At 34.1% G+C, this 16765-nt stretch overlaps 1 pseudogene; it reads left to right on the top strand.

Moving 5' to 3' along the window:
* Nucleotides 1–7167: 7167 nt before the first annotated feature.
* Nucleotides 7168–16487, top strand: LOC142637394 (TMV resistance protein N-like; annotated as a pseudogene).
* The last annotated feature ends 278 nt before the right edge of the window (nucleotides 16488–16765 follow it).

Here is a 16765-nt window from a genome sequence, read left to right as displayed (position 1 = left end):
GAGAGAGAGAGAGAGAGAGGGGATGAGAGAGAAGAGAGAGGCTTGGTGTGAGAGAGTTCATCGATGGAGAGAGATGAGAGACCGTGGAGAGAGAGAACTGATATGTACAAATAAAAAATTAATATTTTTTTTACAATTGAGCTACAGTGTGATTCTACATTTAGAATCACACTATAGCACACTTGCAAAAAATTTTTGCAATCCTTAAACTTTACAAGTTCCGCTGTAGTGGGTAAAATGGGCTTGATAGGTAAAATGGGCTTACATTTGCCATTTTCCCATTTCACTGCTAATGCTCTAAGGTTAAGAATTTTTGTTGATGTGATTAAGACTTATTAAAGGTAAAAAAATAAAAAAATTTGATTTTTTTTTTTTTTTTTGAAAACATGAGTTTAGGTAGTTGGAGTATTTCAAATACCTGAATAAAGAATATTCCTATTTTGTAAATAATGTTTTAGTACAAGTTTTTTTACCTAACTATTCTTTAGTTTTTTCTCTACCTTTTTTTTTAGGAACAGTTTTGTCTCTACTTAAATTTAGGAGTGTTGGAGGTATTTTTGAACCAACAAAATGTCCAATTCAAACAGAAAAAAACCCCTTAAATAGTAGTATAAATAAGAAAATTATTGTGTAGTCCCAACCAATAAATATAAGACACCTCATTAAAAAAATGCTTACATAGGCTTTTATGCCACATCAGCTCAATAACCCCTACCCATCTTAACATCTATTAACCCCGTTTGAGTAGAATTCAAAATTTAGAAGTGAATTAGGCGGGCTTCACTAGAATTGCAGTCTCAGTCAAACTTTCAAATTTCATTTTTTAGATATGCCATCTGCATCAAAATTCCAAGAACCTGCTCTCTCACAGTCTCCCCGCCATAGCAGTATCCACCTCTCCTACATCAAATTTCATTTTTTAGATATGCCATCTGCATCAAATTTCATTGAGAATTTCAAATTTAATGATTGACCTCTTGACAGATTGCCTTTAAGGTGTTTGTGGAAATGCTTGTTTTTCTTGGCATTTCTTTGTTGGCTTATGCTCTCATTTCTGGTGGGTGGGTATATGAAGGTGTCATTTGTGGTGGACATGTTTTAGCTGTGTTGGGGTGGGAAGTGGATTTAGAAGGGGGAAATATATGCTTTGGCCTGAATGAGGCACTTGTAAGAGCATAGTTTCTTTTTCCTATTTTCATGTGTTCATGTGTTTTATAATTTTGCATATGAGGTGTTTTAAGAAAAATGCAACTTAATGATAACTATGGATGTTTGTATGGTGTAAATTAAAATGGTTTGTTGGGTTTTACTGATGTAGAATCGATTTGAATAAGAAGCAAATGCAACAATGCATGCATCTCTTGTTTAGTTCCATTAGAGTTGATGTCACATGCATATTACTTTTAGCAACCATGTGCAACTTCTTTTTTTAATTAATATTCATGAGTTTTTACTTGCAGAGGTAAGTAGCATTGATGCCCAAATTAGAGCAGTCGAAGTTTCCCCATGAATGAAGGTTGAGGGCTAGAGGCTAAGCTGAAGCAACAGTGGGAGAAAAAAGTAAAATTGCTAGGATTGAAGTCCAAATTGGAACATTTAGATTTATTCATCTAAGATAATCAGGTCAATGTCAATGTAGATGGGAAGGATAGGGAGATTTTTCCCCTCCCCCTAAGTTGAACTCTCTTGTAGTCTTTAATCAGAAGAGGGTATTATTTATTTATTTTTATTTTTTTTCACTCTTTGTTTATATCCGCATAGTAGAGGGAAATTTCTTTTCTTTAGTTGTAAGAATCTTTTTTGATCTCTTTCTTGTTTATGTGATAATAGAGGGAAAAGAGATTGGTTGTAAATGACTATAATAGAAGAGAGACGAAAAAAAAAATTGAACTTATTTTAAAATCTTGTTGCTCAAGACATGCAGTAAGCTTTGGATGGGTTGTTACAGCTGCTCTAGGAATGACTAGTACTGAAAATACTTTCGGAAACCAACTTGGGAGTAAGAAGCCGCAATTCCAAAGATAGTTGCTGCAATGCTCAAAGTTGAAATGCAAGCGTAAAAATATGGATCATCATTCTTCGTAAGAAGCAATAGTTGCCTGGTAATAGCCATCCAATGTTCATAGCCAGACATTTCAACCTAAAATAACTTCAAATGCTCCCTGTCATTATAACAACCATTAAATTAATATACGCTATAGAATGTTATGAACTAGCCTCATGAAATTGTGAGGGAAAAAGAATTTGAGTTCTAATTTTCTGCTTTCATCTCTATTAATTTGTTTCTCTTTAAATAGCATACAGTACATGACATATGTACGATACAACTTATGATAAACACCCAACTCATAACATAAGCTAGATAAAAAAACTAGCAAACAACCCAATGCTCCTCTACACTTCAGAAAGTCTAGGAAATAAGCTATTAATAATTTTTATCTCTAACTCATGAATCCATCTCATCCAAAGCCAATAATGATAGCTCCTTCATGTTCAAGTTGCTGATCCTCATCTTTGGCCTATTCCTCATCCTCATCTTTGGCAAGCCGAGATTCCCTCTACTCCAAGCATCTTCCAAAATGCAAATGCCTTCCAGGTTTGTCCGAATCATAACACAGAATCACTAAATTATTGTTCATCAATAAAAATCTATTGTCTAACTACTTCATGGTTTAAACTATCCAATATTTACCATTGCATCATTAACTGTATTCAAAAGTACATTAAAATGCACACAAGTTTGCTAGCACAAATGTCAATTATTATTACTGTCAATTAGATTGACAAGCCTTTATACTATCAGTCATTACCTTTGGCCGTGAAAATAAGATTTTTTTCCATGGTAAGGATAACTTGAACTTCATACAAGGCATAAAAGTCAATATCTAAATAGCCAATATTCAAAGTTCAAAAGTTTTTGCCTATCCAAATTTTCACCATATCTGTTGAAGTTAGGAAACCATAATGCACACTAAACTTTATTTCAGGGATTCAATTCTCTCTTGCTTTGTCATTGACATTCATTCCATGCGATTGGTCGCCAATTGAAAATATGACCAGACTCCTTGCTCATGCATGTATGCCTATAATTATCACAACACTCGTAAACAAAGAATAAAACTTATAGCATGGTCATGGCACTAATCTTGATATAATATATAGAGCATTGCACCTCAGATATAGCAACTGAAATTACTTGCAAATTTAAGGTAAACAACACTTAAGAGTTCACGTGGTAACGAGGTCCAAGAATGAGTCTTGATGATTGAACTAAGCTTTTCTCATGGAAATAAACAAGTTGAATAAAAAGCCTATACCCAAATTCTTTAAAGATGACGTGGTCTTTTCATTGGGGCATTTTATCAAACGAGTTGATTACAATGAGTCGATCATAGGAGGAATGAACATGAATTGTGAAATTAATTGGCCATAAATACGTAAATACCCAAAAGAAAAATCATCAAAGAGATCAACATGGATATCAATGGAAACTAAAGAAAAACAAAATAAAAGATCACCAAGAACACCTATGGCATAAAATGTCATGGGCTAAGAAATCCGGGAATTTCATCCTACAAAAAGAAAGGGAAAATAGAACTCACCCTATTCATCGCTTGAATCTTCTTGAAGCATTATCATCCTTTGTTAAAGGAACAACATACCTCTCAAATCTAAAAATTTGGATTACCCATCAAAGCATTTTGTATATCCAGGATGAGGAGGCGAGGGATTACGATAGAGAAAACGTAGAGGAGGCGTGCGGTGATAAGCAAGGCAGTGCTGAGGTTGCCGTTGCTGGTGAGTGGGATGTTGGAGGCGATTTCACCAAAAATACATTTTGTTCGGTGTTGGGAAATATGTGATATTCCATAAAACAAATTTTGAAGAAAGGTTTCAGATCCTGCCATTTACATCTCAAATTTGAATTTGGTCTAAAAAACAAAATTTGAAAACACTCTCAGAAGAACTGACGGGGTTAAAGGGACGTTAGACATAATGGGTGACATGGCAGGTTAGCTTACATCGTCAGTTTTTAATGATCTGTCTTCTTCTTATTGGTTAGGATTACACAATAATTTCTCTTTTTTTTGTACTTTTTTTGGGATTTAGATCCTATAGATTTTCTATAGTACTTTGCCAAATAGATTTCTTTAAATCTTAACCATTCTTTAATAATTTAATTGTCTAGATTTTGTCATGTCAACATTTCATTAATGTGGCGTTTGGTACGGGGGAATCCACATTACTTCTGGCATCAAGATTCTTAGGAATCACATTCCTAGGAATGTATTTATTCCTATGTTTGGTTTCATTTGGAGATTCCTAGGAATGTGAGATGATAATGTTTGGTATATTCCCAGGAATCTTAAGTGAATTATTTATTTTTCTCATTTTGTCCTTAGATTTGAATGTGAAATACTAAGTCCTTTAAAAAAAACTTCCTTTAAATAAATAATGAAAAATATATATAAACTATTAAAAATATCTTCCTCTAAATAAATAGATAAAAAAAATATTTTAGAATTAATATGACATTGACGTTTTTAATCAATGATATTGCACACATGTGCACTAACATCATCCACATTTGACGTAGTAAATCTAATTGATGTAGCAACACAACTAAAATTTTCTTTTTATGATTCCTTGGTGGTCGAGCCATCACTGCAATCATACACAAGAAATAAAAACTTGACATTTAAGAAAATTACAAATTATGAAAACAACTGCTACTAAACTAGCTACCAGTGTGACATATAGCTATGTAACTAATATAATGGAAGAAAACTACTTGGGATACTTACTAATAAATTCTTATTAGCTAAAAAAATCTGTTGTTTTTAATCTTAGACTAGCTATTGCCCGTAAATGACCAGTGCAAAAAGAGTAAAATGAGTTTCCTCCATTATATATTCTCACAATAATATCAAACCAATGAATCATAAAACAGCTAAACAATTAATTACAAACGAAATTACAAGCATCATAAAACAGCTACTAATATTATAGCGGCAGAGAATTATTTTGTCTTAGATTAGTTGCACACATAGAGTCATATACCAGCGTGGCAGATCTAGAAGAAAGAGAGTCACAGGTGCTACGTGATAGAATAGGTGCAAAAGACGCAAGGTTCAGGGAAGGTGATGAGGTGGAGAAGTTAGACTCTTTTTTTTTTGGAAAAGTGGAGGAGAAGTTAGACTTTAAGACCGTGTATCATGTTCCATCTCTTCACTCAAAAAAAAAAAAAAAAAAAAAGGACCGTGTATCATCTAGAAGCACGTTGTTGGCGAAAATTTGCTGAATAGTACCATTTTAAAAACCATTTTGGTGAATAGTATATGAATGCAATTTTATTCATGGGTTGTTAAAAATTTATGCATTTTGTATCATTGTAAAATCAAAATCAAAAGCACTAGAGAGGATACAAATTATTGACATGTACTGTAACATATGAATCTAGAAACAAAGCTATAAATCCAAAAAAAAAAAAAAAAACTACATGAAGCTACTAATTAGATCTATATTTCTAGAAACTAAACAAAACTAAGATCTGAGATACGGATAGAAACATTAACAAATTCTCATGAAAATAAATTCATTAAAGTTTTGTTGAACAATACACACAACGGTAAATGTGATTTCTCAAAAAAAAAAAAAAAAGTAAAAAAGAATACCTGGCAATAATGGAGAGTCTCCTTCAAACTTTTTTTTTCACACGTAAAATCTAAATAGAACTTTGTTAAAAAATATATTAACAGGGTTGTTTATCCTTATATTGTTTTGGCGGGAAAAGATAAAGACAAAAGAAAAGATATTGATAATTTGTTTATAGTTTATCTTAATTGTTTAAATGATAAGGAAAAAGGGTTAAAATTGTAAATTTATAAAAAATATAATTTATTTTAAGCTTGGGAATCTGGATTCCTACCTGTTTTAAAGGGAATCCACATTCCCACTGAGAGGGGTTTAAGAGGGGAATCCAGATTCCCTGGCATCTGATTCCCAAGCATAATTTGCAACCAAACATAGGAATCTTTAAACATTCCTAGGAATCTTAAAACATTCCCCCATACCAAACGCCACATAATAATAATCTTAACTGTTTTGTTTGCAACATTATTTTATTATTTTAAGACTATTGTTAGTGGAATGTTCACATGGCAGAATCTAGACCTTAAAATCATAAAAGAGTGGTTAGGATTGAAAATCCATTGGTAGAGTACCCTAGGAAATCTAGAAGATTTGAATCCGTTTTTTCATGTGTCTTTCGTAACAAACTAGTTAACGAATTTAGTTATTTATTAACTAGTTTGTTAGTATTGTTTATCTAATTGTAGTTGTACTACATCACTTTTTTTTTAATACTATTATGGAGGCCTCTTTATAAATGTTCTGATTCCTAATTGAAATTTCATTAGTTATTTAAATGAATCTTCTTTTCCTAGTCTCAATAAGCTTCCTGAATACCACTGTACACCTTTAGTGCAATGGTCACTCTACAAATATAAAAACTTGTGGGGTGTAGGAGGTAAATGTTGGGTTTCAAGTCTTCAGGAGGGAGTTTCACACATATTTACACTTAGATTAGGCTAAAGTAGAATTTTATCTTGTATAAAAAAAAAAAAAAAAAAAAAAAGCTTCCTGAATAAAAGCTCACAACAATTTCCATGATTATGGTATGATAGTTTTATATTTATTGTGGCCAAATTCCATCTACCAATAAATAATTAATTTATGAGTAAGTTTTTGACTTTTGTCATTAACATTACTTATAAATTAATAATTAATGGTAACATTGTTTTCACTTTAACCTAACACTAAGGGTTATTTGGGATCTGCTTATTTGTTAAAACTGAAATTTTTTTTGTTAAAAGTACAGTAAAAGCATAGATCAACAGCAAAATAAGATATACAGAAGTCAAGAAAAGTGAGTTTAATAATGGTGGATGACTCACATGGGCAAAGTACTCTTCTTCGTATTTTACTCCTCTTTTCGTTTGCTTTGTAGACTATTGAACATAATGGAGAGGAATCTTCCAACTAAAAAACAAAAGCCAATAAACTAAAAACAAAAAGATGAATTATTCGGTCCCACGAGTAAAAGCAATTCCAATGACGAAGCTTCCTAGTTCATACAACTTTCCTTGACTCTCCAACTTTAACTATAATAGTGTTTCTCTTCAATTATTGTCACTCTATTTTTTTTCTCTCTCAAACTGAGCACACACAAAGTTTTTTCTACCACCAAATCGCTCAAGCCTACTCGCATCCTCAAGGTCCTATCTCTTCTCTTATGCAATGTTTTGTGTGAATTCTCTGTTTTATTTCTATCTTTCATTCATTTTATATTTATCTATATGTTTCGATTTCTCTTTTAGATGATGAGAAAGCAGAGGGAAAGGGGAGGAGGAACATACAGATTTTTTTGTACTGGGTTTTGACCTTTTGTTTTATAGTATCTGAATTTGTCTAGTCTTATACGAACTGTGATTGTTAAATTACAAACACAGAGGATGCTTTTGTAATAATTTAACGTTAGTTAAATAAAGTTCTGCATCAATAATAATCATAATAACGTGAGTTATCTACTTTGTATAAAAAATAAACAAACAAAAAATGTTGACTTCACCGAAAACAGAGGATGTGTGAATGCCCAGTAAGGCTAGGATCGTTGCCAATAGCTTGTTTTTTTTCGTCTTATTATTTAAAAAAAATTTAATTAAATGGTGCGAGGTAATTAGCAAATTGAGCGTGGTTGAAAGGTTGTTGTGACCTTAGTTTATTTTATCAATGTCTTTCGTCTCTCTTTCACATACTCAAACAAAAGAAAAAATAATAGTCATTCCTTTATTAAAAAAGAAATTATATAATAGGAATTGAATCATGTGTTGTTTCTAAGATATTTTTGAGCTTTACAATCACTACTGCAAATTCATTTCTCAAATCCATAAGGTTTCAATTTATACACGTCCATCTCTTTTTTCTATCTTTTCACTCCCTCCTTAAAATAAAACATCCATATAAAATATTTCCTTTTTTCTCTAATTTATTTTCTTTTACTTTTTCTGTCAATTTTAATTGAAAACTACATCTTTTATTTATTTATTTATTTATTTTTCTTTATTGTAGTTCAATACTTGCCGCCAACGTATTTCCAATGTCTTCCATTAGCTCTCAGAAGGCCTCCTCTTCATCATCACTTTCATCTTCAACACCTCGGTGGAAATATGATGTCTTTCTTAGTTTTAGAGGTGAGGACACCCGCACTAGTTTTACAGACCATCTATATGTTGCTTTGAAACAAAGGGGCATAGTTACCTTTAGAGACGAGGAAAATCTTAAGATAGGAAAATCTATTTCACCGGAGCTTTTGAAAGCAATAAAAGAATCGAGATTTGCAATTGTCATTCTCTCAAGAAACTTTGCGTCATCAACATGGTGCTTGGATGAACTTACAAAGATAATTGGATGCTTGAAAGAGACGATCACGACTGTTTTGCCAATATTTTATGATGTGGACCCATCTGATGTACGAAAACAAACAGGTGCCTTTGCCCAAGCCTTTTTTAAACATGAAGAACGTTTCAAGGACAATATAGAGAAAGTGCAAACATGGAAAGTTGCTTTAGAAGAAGTGGCAAATCTCAAAGGGTGGCACCTACAGGATAGGTAATCCAATTTGACATATTACTTGCTTTTAGATGTTCAAACTTCAAATAAATACTCTTCTTATCTTAAGCCTTGTTTTGAACTTTAAGTAAAGCAACAAAGATGTTCACACTTCTTTTTTATTTTTACTTGATCTTACTAATTTTTGTGTTTCTTTCAAGTTTTCCTTGCACCAGTTATCTACTTTTTCTTGTTTTAGTCAACAAAATAGAACATTGGATGCCTACTTTCTTTTTGGTCCTATTTATGGGTGGTACTCACTAAATATCATTCTCTCTTCATTGCAGTTCTGAAGCACAGCTTATCCAAAATATTGTGGGAGAAGTATGGCATAAATTAAATTATGCATTCTTAGATGATATTGAAGACCTTGTAGGAATAGGATCTAGAGTGAAGGAATTGGAGTCATGTTTGGCTATAGGGTCTAATGATGTTCGCATTATAGGGGTTTGGGGGATGGGGGGAATAGGTAAAACAACTCTTGCTAGAGTCGTTTTTGAAATGGTTTCGAAGGAGTTTGAAGGTTGTTGCTTTCTCTCTAATGTTAGGGAGGTTTGTGAAAAAGAGAGTTTAATTCCATTGCAACAATTTCTTATTAGAAAAATATTAAATGAAAGTGTAAGTATACAAGATGTTGAAGAGGGAGTTTCCGTGATTAGGAATAAATTACGTTGTAACAGAATTCTTATTGTTTGTGATGATGTAGATCAATTAGACCAGTTGAAAAAGTTAGTTGGGAAGCGTGAATGGTTTGGTTTTGGTAGTAGAATTATCATAACAACAAGGGATAGACATTTACTACGTGTACTTAGAGTAGATGAAATATATGAAGTTAAAGGATTGAATGATGATGAAGCTCTTCATCTTTTGAGTTTGAAAGCTTTTAATAAAGGCCATCCTTCCGAAGATTATCTGGAGCTATCCAAAGATATTGTACAATATACTAAAGGCCTTCCTTTAGCTATTGAGATTTTGGGTTCCTTTTTGTTGGATAGAAGCATCAATCAATGGAAAAGTACATTAATGAGAATAGAGAGTTTCCTGAACGTGCAATATTCCAAGCACTTAAAATAAGTTATGATGGACTACACGAAACGGAGAAAAAAATATTTCTATACATTGCATTTTTCTTTAACCATGAGAAAAAAAATAGTGTAGTAGAGAAACTAAATTATTTTGGCCTTTACCCTGATGTTGGATTAGAGGTTCTAGTTGATAAATCTCTCATAAAAATAGTAGCCTCTAAAGTGTGGATGCATGATTTATTACAAGACATGGCCAGGAAAATAATTCATGAAGAATGCCCTGAAGAGCCTGGAAAACGTGGCATTTTGTGGTTATTTGAAGACATTAACAATGTACTAACAAATAATACGGTAAGAGGTTATATAAAAACTTGAGCACATTCCCTATTATATTATTTATGTTCAAATTATAGTAGCTTTGGTAGTCATACATTTTGCAATTCTCTAATCCCTTTTGTTCATGATTATTAGGGAACAGAAGCAATTCAAGGCATAGTCCTAAAGTTGCCTGAATCAAAAGAGGTATATTGGAATCCTGATTCATTTTCAAAGATGCATCATCTTAAATTGCTTATAATTAGTAATGTTCAACTTCTCCACGAACCCAAACATCTTCCTATTAGCTTAAGATTTCTTGAGTGGAGTGGGTACCCTTCAAAATCTTTGCCATTGAATTTCCAATCAAGTGAGCTTGTTGAACTTTACATGTGTGGTAGCCGCATTGAACAACTTTGGAAAGGAGCAAAGGTAATTTAAGCATCCTTGTACTTGTTTATATTTAAGTTCCATTAAATTGTAGGTATTTGTTGAAGCTAATTGTTCTTTTTTTTTTTTTTTGTTTTTTTTTTTTTTTGCTTTTAATAGTCTTTTGAGAAGTTGAAAATCATCCAAATGAATGGGTCTACAAACCTTAAACAGACCCCTGATTTGATCAAAGTCCCAAATCTTGAGGAAATGGTTCTTGAAGATTGTTTAAATTTACATGAGATCCACCCTTCAACTTGGGTTCATAATAGACTTACTCGTCTCAATCTAAAAGGTTGTGTAAATGTCAATGTCAAAACTCTTCCAAGCAAGTTCGAAATGGAGTTTCTTGAGGATCTTATTCTTTCTGGTTGCTCAAAACTAAAAAAGATTCCAGAATTTGGAGAAAACATGCAACGTGTATTGAAGCTTTATTTGGGTGGAACTGCTATTGCTAAACTACCAACATCAATTGGGCATTTGACCAGCCTTGTTTTATTGGACGTAAGAGATTGTAAAAGTCTTACGTGTCTACCAAGCGTCATTTTTAATTTCAAGTTGCTTAAAGACGTGAATATTTCGAGATGCTCAAGACTTGATAGATTGCCTGAGAATGTGGGTAATGCTGAAAGTGTAGAGAAGCTAGATGTGAGTGGAACTGCAATAAAAGAGGTGCCTTCTTCCGTTGGTCTCTTAAAAAATCTTAAAGTGCTATCTTTCAATGGATGTAAGGGGTTATCATCATTTAACTCTACATCTTGGTATGATCTCCTCCCTTTTTCTTCAAGGCCAAAAATTACAGATCCCGTGGGGTTGTCCTCTCTATCGGGTTTGTGTTCTTTGACTGAATTGAATCTACGAGACTGCAATCTCAGGGAAATCCCTAATGATATTGGTTGCTTATTCTCTTTAGAAGAAATAGATCTAAGTGAGAATAGTTTTGTTTGCCTTCCTGATAGCATCAGTCAACTATGTAAGTTGGAAAGGATGTGTTTAGAGAATTGCATGAATTTTCGATTATTGCCAAATTTTCCAGTAGATGTCGTACAAATTTGGGGAGATGGTTGTACCTCACTGGAAACGGTACTAGATTTCCAAAAACCTAATTCTTTTTGTAAAGGAGAGTTTTATCTTTCAAATTGCAATAAACTGGCTGACAATCAAGATTTCATTGACATCTTTTTGGCTGTGATAAGAAAGCACCATCAGGTCTCTCTCTCTCTCTCTCTCTCTGTGTGTGTGTGTGTGTGTGTGTGTGTGTGTTATAAACAACTTGCTTTTTATGTTTTAGGGACTCTTTCGTCCCCGTGGATATGACCATCCAGGGTTCAATTGGAGATATGACATGATTATTCCTGGAAGTGTAATTCCGAAGTGGTTTATCCATCAAAGTATTGGGGCGGAAGTGAAAATAAAAGAACCTTCTTCTCATTTGTGTGATGACTGTATGGGGACTGCTGTTTGCATTGCATTTTCTTCTCATGGCAAGTTTAGACGAGCTTGTCATTTCATAGCAAATGGAAAAGTAATGTCTTCTACAGTAGGCCCTCCTGGCCTAGATGCTAATTTATCTTCGGATCATATTTGGCTATTCTATTTGCTTCCTCAATACTACAAGGAGAAGGACATAAAATTACTGAACGAATGTGAAGCAAATGAATTGACTCAGATTGGCATTAAAATTGAAGCTGATGGTTCAAGATTGGGTGTGAAGAAATGCGGGTTCCGAATGGTATACAAGAAAGACATAGAAGAACTCAATCGAACTATAGCTCAGAGTAGCAACACCAGCATCATTCCTTATGAGGACTTGGATATTCTCCATCATAATTTCGACAATTCGGTAGTGGTTGCAGAAGATAACAAAGCAAAGCAAACTCGTGACTATTACAATGGGATTGGACCTAGTGGAGAAGGAAGTTGTAATGATGTGGCACACCGAAACAGGATTGAAAGGCTACATGGTGACTCGGATTGTGAGGAGTACTTCGAATGTGGTGAGGGGATCAGTGATTAGCAGGAATTTCAAATACTCTGTGAGTCAATGAATCCAAATTAATTCATATTTGTTTTATCTTTTGGTATATATTTGTACTTTAGTTTGATTTGATTTAAATTCTAAATAGTATATTGCTTATCTTCGTTATTCGCACTTACTCCAAAAAGGGGCATCATTGAAGATTGTTGAACTCCTTGTCTTTTTTCTTAATCAACTTTTTTCTGTTGACTGCCCGTAAGTTACTGTTTTTCTTCTTAATTAAAGTTTTGTATAGATCACAATCACAATGATTAGTCTAGCTAGATGTAGCATCTTGCTTTCTTGAAGGTTTTATGCGGTTGTTTACTAGTCGGCCAAAGAAAATGCTATACGTTTAAAAGAGTCCAAATGATTTATATAAATATATATCTGCTCTGAAATTCTTATTCTTTTCAAAGTAGGATGTTAATGTGATTCGTGGTTCAACTGAAAAGGATCTATATCATCTACATTCTTCATAATTGATTTGTAGGTCAACTGAAAAGGATCTATATCTACATCAGTAGTGGTTTTGGTAATTTTCTTAAGCTAGCATAATTAGGAAGCTAAGCTTTTGTACCCATATGTAAACAGGTGTGTGATAAACAACTAAATAAAAAGCTCTCACCGGAGACAATCTTTTATGCTAAAAGCATTTAATTTTGATTTATCTGTCACCACAACATGTTTTGAATGACTATATATTGCTCAATTGTTAGACATGCCATGATGAATTAGTGATTTATGATAATAGAATATGGAATAGTAAGTAGTACTAAATGGCCTCAGATATGTGTAGCTTTTGTTACGGAATGTAAGGAAATCATCATTCACACCATTGTCCTATCACCTATGTATTGCTTGTGTAGAAGCATTGATGAGACCTTGATCGAGTTTAAAAGAACGTTGCTACGACATGAATTATGTAAAATTCACATTTTAAAAGTTTTTACCAAAAGATTTTTGTGCTTTTGCCTCTTAATGTACTTGAAAGTTTTTCCACCTTTCTATAACTTTCACTACGAATCAAATTATTGGCTTAAGGTTGTCCATACCCATTTTAGATCATTACCGGACAGGCAGAGTGACACAAACCAAAAGTCCTATCTCCAAATCGTACCTTAATTGGATTATACCCGGCAAAGAGACTTGACTAGAATTTAAATTAAAAGGACGGCAATAGACGGTAGAGAACCCGACCATACAACAAACTAGATTATATATTACTAAGCATATCATCGAGACATATTCATCTTTTCGGTAATCGATTGGAGAAGGCAAACAATTGTGTTGACAAGGTTGAAAGTTGTAGAAGGTAGCCTGCTTAGGGCTTAGATTGGTAAGCCCTCCTGTTTTACTTGCTATCATTGCTGTATTACATCTAGAATTAAAGTTTTCTCATATTATTCCCGTTGGGTTTATTATTTAGAAGGATGTATCATAATCATAGTGGAAAGATGTTAAGCTTTCATAATCATTGTCATTCATTTTTTGAAAATCTTATATTTTTTTTGTCATTCAAAACAATCTGCATCTGTTAATAGGAATTTAAAGTTATCTTGACGCTTCGACTTGGAAACAGCACCAGGTTAGGGAGTGATACTCTCCTGAGATGTCTGGTCAAATTTTAGTCACCCCTATCTCAAGGTATGGAGCTATTGATAAGCTGACATGGCCTCAATGATATAAGGTCAAAATAAGCTACCATTGAAAGTAGGGGAACTTAGGTTATAGGAGACATTTTTGTGGGGATTGAAGCTTCCTTTGAAGTTAATAATTTTTGTGTGGAACACATGAGGACTTACTCATCAAATCAAAATAGTGAAATGAAACATAGTGAGTGACAGTGTGTCTTATGCAATGAGGAAGAGGAAAACTTGAATCTTTTATCCCTTAAGTGCTCATGCTATCTTGTTTGGATTAGATTTGAGCCTTGGAACTGAGTTAATTTCTCCTTGCTCTTTGAAGCAGTGGTTGGCTCAATGGATGGAGGATCCAAATTTGTATAGATTGATGTTGAAGGGTGCAAAAGAGTGTGCTTAAGAAGTGATAATGCTTTGTATTGCAGGTATACATAAGCCTGTATTGCACATCAGGCAGATCAGAGTGACTGCAGGAAAGTACCAAGGCAAGTGTATCCAGTTCTGGAGGGCTGTGGATGTTGTTGACAATTGAGGGACACTAGCAGAGATGGTGTGGATGGGGTGGTTTTGGCTATTAAGCCAAATCATGTGATGGCAAGCTGTTGCAGTTCTTCCATATGCAACCAAATGGCATGTAGCTAGATGCCTGGCTGTGCAAAAAGCATTAACTAAGGCTATACAGCTTGATTTTTGCAAACTTATTTCAACAATATCTAGAGTGGAGGACCTCTTTTTGAGAAAGAAAGTCCCTTGGCAAAGTTTTGTGCTGATTGAAGACCACAAGTGCTTGGAAGTTGGTGAATGCTAGTGGTTATGTATGTTGTGCATAAGAGAGTCATAGCAGATCTTGGGGCCCTGGCTACTCTTGCTTTCTAATCTTATAGACATTTTTGGACTCTACTAATAGCCAACCATTCTGACATTATTGTATCTAAAAACCAAACCAGAAAAAATGTTATCTTTATACCTTTTTTGACTTATTTAAGCCTTGGGCATATGTCTGTGTGCATTCATTTATATTTTAAGACATTACATAAGATATTTGTTTCTTTGAGTAAATCCCTGTTAAAGAAAATAAGAGCAATTGACTTGACCATTTGAAATTGCTTGGGACTAGCTTTTCTTGCCTCATGAAGCTTCTGCCATCCTGGGTATTCCACTGAGTCGTCACTGCCCTCCAGATAAAATTGCTTGGGCTTACTCCTCATTGGGTTTGTTCACCACAAGCAGCGCCTATAAGCTCCTTGTATTAATGTTGTCAGTCAAGCAGGAAGCTCGAATGTGGATACTCAAAAACATTTTTGGATGGGAGTTTGAAGGCTACGGGTTCCTAACAAGATTTGACATTTTATTTGGCGGCAGATTACATCCTCTAATAAGTTTGAACTTTTCCAACTCTGCCCAAAAGATCTGTTGCATGCCATTTGGTCTTGCAAGGATGTTAAGAGTACTTGGAGCTCAGTCCAATGCTTCCACTAATCGAGTGCCCCCCAACCCCTGAATTTTTGTGACTTAGTCTCTCGGTTTTTCAGGTTCAAGAAGATTACAGAAAGGAGGTGTTTGCTATATCAGCTTGGTTCTTGTGGAATCGGAGAAATGCTATCCATTTTGGCCGACCAGTGCACCCTTCAGCTCATATCATCTCGTTGGCAGGTAACTTGCTGCAAGATTTCTTGGCTACTTAAGAACTGGACCCGGTGGTGGCTCGCTCCCCCATCCTGCAACAATGGTGTCCTCTAGAGCTAAACTAGCACAAAGTCAACTTTGATGCTGCAATATTCAGAGCCACAAATTCGGCTGGAATTAGAGTAGTTGTTAGAGACTGGAGAGGTGAATTTGTTGCCGCGTTTTCTATCTCTGTGCTGCTGTCTCATACCATTGCTGAAATGGAAGCCTTAGCCTGTTGAAAAGCTGTCGAATTTGCTGCTGAGATTGGTCTGCAGAGAATAATTTTTGAAGGGGATTCAGCCGTGGTTATCAATGCTTTAAATCAAAGTAGTGCTGGATTATCAACCTATGGAGAAGTCGTTGAGACATTCGCTGTCAAGCTATGGTTTTTTAGTCCTCTGTTTTCAATCATGTTAGTCGTTCTTGTAACTGTGTTGCCGATGCTTTAGTGAAAAAAGCTATAGGCAGTCAGGGTACCCAGGTGTGGCTCAACGATCCACCTAAGGATATTGCCTCCTTCTTGTTATTTGATGTTCATTAAGTTCTTGTTCTTATTCAATAAAAACCCAGGCTTCTTGTCTGGTTTCTCAAAAAAAAAAAAGACTTGACCATTTAATGGCTCTAGCCGAGTAACTATGGTATACATTTTTTGTTGTGCATCAACAAGATATGCGTCTTTTGAGTCACGTTATATAAATTTCCAATAGAAAAACTTTGCTCAAATGGGTTAGAATGGTAATAATAAGAAGATAAATAAAGTTTAGAATAGCTTCTCTTGTTTTTTAATGGAATGATGAAAATTGCATAATTAGTTCCAATTTAAAAGGATCTAAGGCAAAACCACCTAGTCTTTTCTAGCGTATAGTAGTGAATTATTGCAATGCTGCATAACATGATCATTTTGGTTTCAGCCAAGGAACACAAACAGTTGTAGAGAATTCACAACATTTGGTAATGTATTGAGAAATCTCATTAGTGCTTAGAGAATTTATAAGTCA

Source organism: Castanea sativa, chromosome 5 (assembly GCF_040712315.1).
Source record: "Castanea sativa cultivar Marrone di Chiusa Pesio chromosome 5, ASM4071231v1".
NCBI classification, from domain to species: domain Eukaryota; kingdom Viridiplantae; phylum Streptophyta; class Magnoliopsida; order Fagales; family Fagaceae; genus Castanea; species Castanea sativa.
The sequence above is the reverse complement of the archived record's forward strand: the minus strand, read 5'-3'. Positions and strand labels throughout refer to the sequence as shown.